The sequence below is a fragment of the Choloepus didactylus genome, chromosome 13 (assembly GCF_015220235.1).
Source record: "Choloepus didactylus isolate mChoDid1 chromosome 13, mChoDid1.pri, whole genome shotgun sequence".
Taxonomy (NCBI): domain Eukaryota; kingdom Metazoa; phylum Chordata; class Mammalia; order Pilosa; family Megalonychidae; genus Choloepus; species Choloepus didactylus.
Genome location: NC_051319.1, coordinates 41677844 through 41683843, shown reverse-complemented (window position 1 = coordinate 41683843; position 6000 = coordinate 41677844). Strand labels below are relative to the sequence as shown.

The following is a 6000-nucleotide window of genomic DNA, read 5'->3' as shown; positions in this document are numbered from 1 at the left end:
GTTATAAATCAAGCTAACAAACTGTTCCTACCTGGGTAAATATACCTTCTTAAGGTTCCTATTTATAATTCTTGGTCTCCTCAGAGTCCTGCCCTAGTGAGTGGCAGTGCAGGAAGAGCTGGTCTTGGCAGGACCCCAGCCCGGCTCTCCTTGTCCCATCCTGTCCTTTCCCACAGACATCCAAACCTTAGGGCCCTTGAGTTGGAAATACACACTCTAGCTGCTTGTGCACCCTATGCAGAGAGATCAGGAAAGCTCCCGAAGACATTTTCCTGGTGAGAAGTGCTGTCTCCTCATACCACAGTGAGGAGTGTTGCTGGAGCAGGAAAGAGCCCAAACTTCAAGCAAGGGTTCAATAGTGGGGTCCCTCTTGCCTGAATTTAAGGGAGGTTTTCTATAAGATGAATGTAGTAAATATTTGACAAAAAAAAACAAAAACAAGAAATGTCTTTTTGAGGTTTTGTATGCCACCCTGTGGTACTTTTTATATACACTTAAAAGCATGATATAGAAGGAAATGGAGATGCTGATCTATACTAAAAGAAAAATATTTTTTGAATTAGAATAATTTCCTGGTTTGAAAAGCTGTTTTTAAATATCTTGATTAACATTTCAAGTGTAAAAATTCTCTTATATTACCATCTAAAAAGAGTTAGTCACTAAGGTTTATTTTTAAAAAAAAAGTCTGTTTTCACTGTAAGATTCATTCATACACACACACGTACACATACACACACACACACATATATAATGCCTATTTTCCAAGCCCTGTCCTGGCACAGAACAAACAAAAGCCTCTGTCCTCCTGGAGCTTACATTCCATAGGGTGGCAAAATAATGACCAATAGTTCTTATGACTACATTACTTACATCCAGTCTTAAAATCTCATTGATAGAGGGGACATGGCAGCCGCCGTGGGGCTCGAACCAGCAACAGCGACGACGGGCTGCGATGGCGACTGGCTCTCCTGCTGCCTCAAGCTCTTGCTCGTCTTCTTCCCCCTACTTTCCTTTCGGGCTGGGTCTCATCCACTTCCCCTAGCAGCCACTAAGAGCCCACATAAAGGCATGATTTTCCGGCACCTCAGGGAAAATAGGGTGCAAGCCCAGAAACTATTTCCCCACCACCACTTGTTGAAAAATTGATTTGGAGGTATCTCTGAGTTTGAACAATCAGAAATAGCCAGGATTTGAGGCATCTCTGTTTTGCGCTGGAGACACTTCACTATTAAGTATCAAGACAAAAAAAAAAAAACTGGAAATTAATCTAAACTTTATTCAAAGTCAGAAGGAAATGATTTGTAGTAACAGCACCACCTGCTTGAAACCTTTCTAAGACTGCTTTGTATGTAACTCCACTGGATCAAGTCACTAAGTTTGGAGGTGAGCTGCATGGAGATGGAGGAAAACTCTTCCGCCCTTCTTGCAATGTGGTTCTGAATCATGTTCGCAAGTCTGCCATTAGTGATCACCTCAAGCCCAAGACTCATACTTAGAGGAAGGCAGAATTTGAAGAGCAGAAGGTGAGAAAGAAGCAGAGGCACCCAACTGCATCTCTTCAATGCAACAGTATTGCACAAACAGAGAAAGTCAGTGTAATCCAGGACTTTGTGAAGATGTGTCTGGAAGCAAACATCCAAGTTAGAAAGCTGATCACCCAGCAGTCTGTGTTTCCTTTCTCACCATGTGAAGAATGGAAGCTCCATACCTAAGTCAGACCAGCTGAGAAGAGCATATCTGCCTGATGGATATGAGAATGAGAATCAACTCCTCAATTCACAAGATTGTTGACAATCTTGTGCTCAAGATAAATAATGTGGAGTATTAAAGTTATGTGTTGATTAGTTAATATTTATATTTATTTCATTAAAATTATGTGATGCAGAATAGTTTTTCAAAGTGTATATAGTTGGGGAAAAATCTCTCACTGCAAAACTTATTGTTCATTTTAGTCACCAATGATATAAAGTAAAGCTTTGGTTTAGAGTGTGCTAGGATACCTGAAACCTGATGGTTATCTTTAAAATTGATGTTTTTTTTCCTGAAATGTTTGTGCATGGAAGAACTTTTTTACCTGTTGCCATATACGACTATTCCTTGTGAGATTAGCCCAGGAAATCGAAGCAGCTGCCAGACAACACCACTCACAGTAACTTGAAGAAATTATTTCTGATTAGAGGATCCCCTTTAAAAAGCAAGGGGGTGGAGGGATTGTTCTACTATTTTCAGATTCCTAACAGAAATGACTTTATTTTAAGCTATGCTGTATTTGTGTATGATGTACTTACTTAACTATCCTTCAGTTCCTCACTCTGTTTTTCCCCCCTTTTGGCTTATTATTTAGTAGCAGCTTCAAGTAACCAAAAGACTAAAATCTTTCTTTTAATGTCAGTACCAAAAAGCATGGGGAATTTTGCAGTGACAAGATTTTAGTTTCTTACTATAAACACAAATTTTTGAAACATAGCTTTTATTTCAGACATCTTGTATTTGCAAACTGTTTTTTATATCTTGGTGTTAAAAGAATCCAAGATTTGCATTTTAATTTAAACAGGTGAACATTTAATGTTTGAGTTTCCTATTTTTACGGAGAATTAGTCATTGCTTTTTGGCTGACATATCAGATAATATGGAAATTATTTTCTATATGTTAATTTTTCCATATGATTTTATAAGAAGTTATTTATGTAACTAGACTAGAAACAAGTTTACTTAATTTCACATTTATCTGTTTTGCCTCTGGTGGTAAAAGGTTTTTAAACATGGATGGTAGACTGTCTATAAATCATGGCAAGATTTTTGTAGTGGAAATCTGGCAGTATCCTGCATAACTGTTAGGGAGAGGGCAGGGAGGGGCAGAAAGGAGAATAATGATCAGTTCTGTTTAAGATTAACCAAGTTCAGGCATCACTCTCTATCTGAACTTCACTATCCTGTAAGATTATCAAAGTGGCTTAGGCCAGGTAAGTCCTCTCCATCAGAGTCCCAAATTATATTTTTTAAAATGTAAACAGCTAAAAATGTGGAATAGAGCTTTTTAAAAATCTTTAATTCTTTGAAAATATCCAAATTAAAAATATTTATAAAATATATTTCTATTACAATGCACTGATAAATAATGCCCTATGTGACTTAGAGGGAGTTATCTTTGAGTCATTTTACCATAAATTGTTTTAATAAAAAGCCAAAGTGAATACGAAAAAGGTTTGATTTTATATTTTCAGAAACAACGTTCCATGTCTAAGTTTCTTTACAGACTTAAGTTCTTAGTTCAAATTGTCTGTCTTTTGGATTCTGTGGGGTTTCTTTTTCCTTTTAAAGATAAGTCTGCCACCAGAAAAAAAAATTGCACTTGTCAAAATTTGGACTACTGGTTTTTCTCATTCTAAATTATGTTAAAGTAGCACAATAAATGCCTAGAATATTGCTATCATTGATAAAGCATATATGTGAGGAGACCAGCAACAAAACAACCAAAATGCACTTTGCTTTTACTTTCTCTAAAAAAACCTGCAGGCAACCATGTTTAGTTAGAATTGTCCAAGGTGGTAGAAAATCTGAGGAGCTAGGAAAATAATTGAGTTTTATAGCATTATTTTTAGAATACAAAGTAAGATCAGCTATATAATCATTCTAATTTTTTAAAATTACATATGATTCAGACCACCCCATACTGATTGGGTATTAATTTACACTAACAGCAAACAGGTAGTGACAGAATAGCTTTGAGTGGTCTGTAAGCAATAAGCTGACCGGTGTTACCATAGAAAAACATAATCAATAGTTCATCTTTGAGTTTCTAGTAGTTATTACTGATTTGGTGATCATTTAGATCCCTATCTTAATGTATTTCTCCTAGTATAACTACATATGCTATATCTAGGGACATAGTCAACCCTCTGTTAGGATTAAATCATGTCCTTAGAAGTTTTCCTTGCTGTAGGGGGTTAATATAAATGTTTCTTTACTGATTATGAAACTTTCCTTCTCTAAGACTGGTTAACTTTGCCTTATAGTTAAAAAAAAGTATACAGCAGAATGATTGTTTTAGCCTTTTCAAATTGGTACAAATTTGTGAAACCATGGTAGGCGAATGTTACATAACAGATGAAGATGTCTAAGGCACATGTTGCTTTGGAGTTATAGTGAACATTGTGTACAGAAGCTTTCAACCTTAACTATATAGTGTTTGTGTGATGCTAAACTATTGGAACCATAGCAACATTTTTTTCTATTTTATAAGTTGTATGCATAAATATAAGATGTGTAATGTTTCATTTATAAACTACCTTCAACACATACTTGTTAATAGCGTTTTCTTGAAGTATGTTAGTATGTCTTCCAGAACTTCACTATATGCTTCCAGTTTCTAGATTGTTGAAATGTTAAATTTCTTGTTGATTTCTTTTTGATTTATGGGGCATAAAACAAGCTGGAAGGATATTGTAATCATTTCTTAAGAAGGTGAAAATGTAGAAAGATTGTGTATGAGAGCCTGTATTGTTATTTTATCCATTAAAAGTCTTACTTTGAGTAACATTTTTTTTAAAAAAAAAAAAACAAATCCTACTTCCAGGTGATGCATTTAGCTCTGCTGAATTTTCAGGGACCAAAAAACTTTAAAGAAAAAATTTCTGCATCTTATTGATTGTAACAATTAAGCTTGGGATTGTTCTGACATATTAATTGCTTAAAAACAATTCTTGTAATAGGTGGCAAGATCTCCATGCTGAAAGTTCCATGCTAAAAATTTTACCTGAGAGAGTTTGTACATTAATGTTAGTTGGAAACAGGTACAAACGAAATAAAATTAAAGTTGGCCCAAAATGAAAGCCACAAACAAATATTCGTCATTTGGTGCTTAGTCTTCGTAAGGGCTCTTCATGGTTTGACTTGCCCCACCTGCCATTAAATGAGGACAGATCACCTTAAAACATGTAAATCTGATTCATTCTATAATTTCATTGAAAATCTTATTAGCCTAGATTACTTTAGCTGCTGGTCAGCCTGATTAAAATGTGAATAGTGAAGTGGCTCTCCTAAACCTTGGTTTTTCTCATCCCATACTATCATAGGTTTCTGAGGTAAATACAATTCGTATCTAGTGACATTCTACTTCTATCCAGAATACTGTACTAATTAGTAATTTACTATGTTCATTTTATATTCCTATGCTTTTTTTCTTTGCTCATGCATGTATCCTTAGTATAAATGTGTCACTTTTAAAGTTTTGTCTTTGTGACTGTTCTAGTTTGCTAATGCTGCCAGAATGCAAAACACCAGAGATGGATTGGCTTTTATAAAAGGGGGTTTATTTGGTTACACAGTTACAGTCTTAAGACCATAAAGTGTCCAAGGTAACACATCAGCAATTAGGTACCCTCACTGGAGGATGGCCAATGGCATCCAGAAAACCTCTGTTAGCTGGGAAGGCACGAGGCTGGCATCTGCTCCAAAGTTCTGGCTTCAAAATGGCTTTCTCCCAGGACATTCCTCTCTAGGCTGCAGTTCCTCAAAAATGTCACTCTTAGTTGCACTTGGGGTATTTGTCCTCTCTTAGCTTCTTTGGAGCAAGAGTCTGCTTTCAATAGCCATCTTCAGACTGTCTCTCATCTGCAGCTCCTGGTGCTTTCTTCAGAGTGTCCCTCTTGGCTGTCACAGCTCCTTCTGTCTGGTCTTATATAGTGCTCCAGTAATTTAATTCAGACCCACCCTGAATGGGCGGGCCTACACCTCCATGGAAATTATCCAATCAGAGTCATCACCCACAGTTGGGTGGGGCACATCTCCATGGAAACACTCAAAGAATTGCAATCTAATTAACACTGATAGGTCTGCTCACACAAGATTACATCAAAGATAATGGCATTTGGGGGACATAATACATTCAAACTGGCACAGTGACTTTTAGAAATAAATTTTTTAAAATCTCATTGATAGCCTTTTGCTCAGACATCTTGTTGGGATCCCTATATTTTGCCTTAAAAAGCATGGGTATTG

The 6000-nt window shown here is 36.3% G+C and overlaps 1 pseudogene; it reads left to right on the top strand.

Annotated features, from left to right (window-relative positions):
- The first annotated feature begins 1298 nt into the window (after positions 1-1298).
- LOC119507678 lies at positions 1299-4812 on the top strand (annotated as a pseudogene).
- Positions 4813-6000: the final 1188 nt, after the last annotated feature.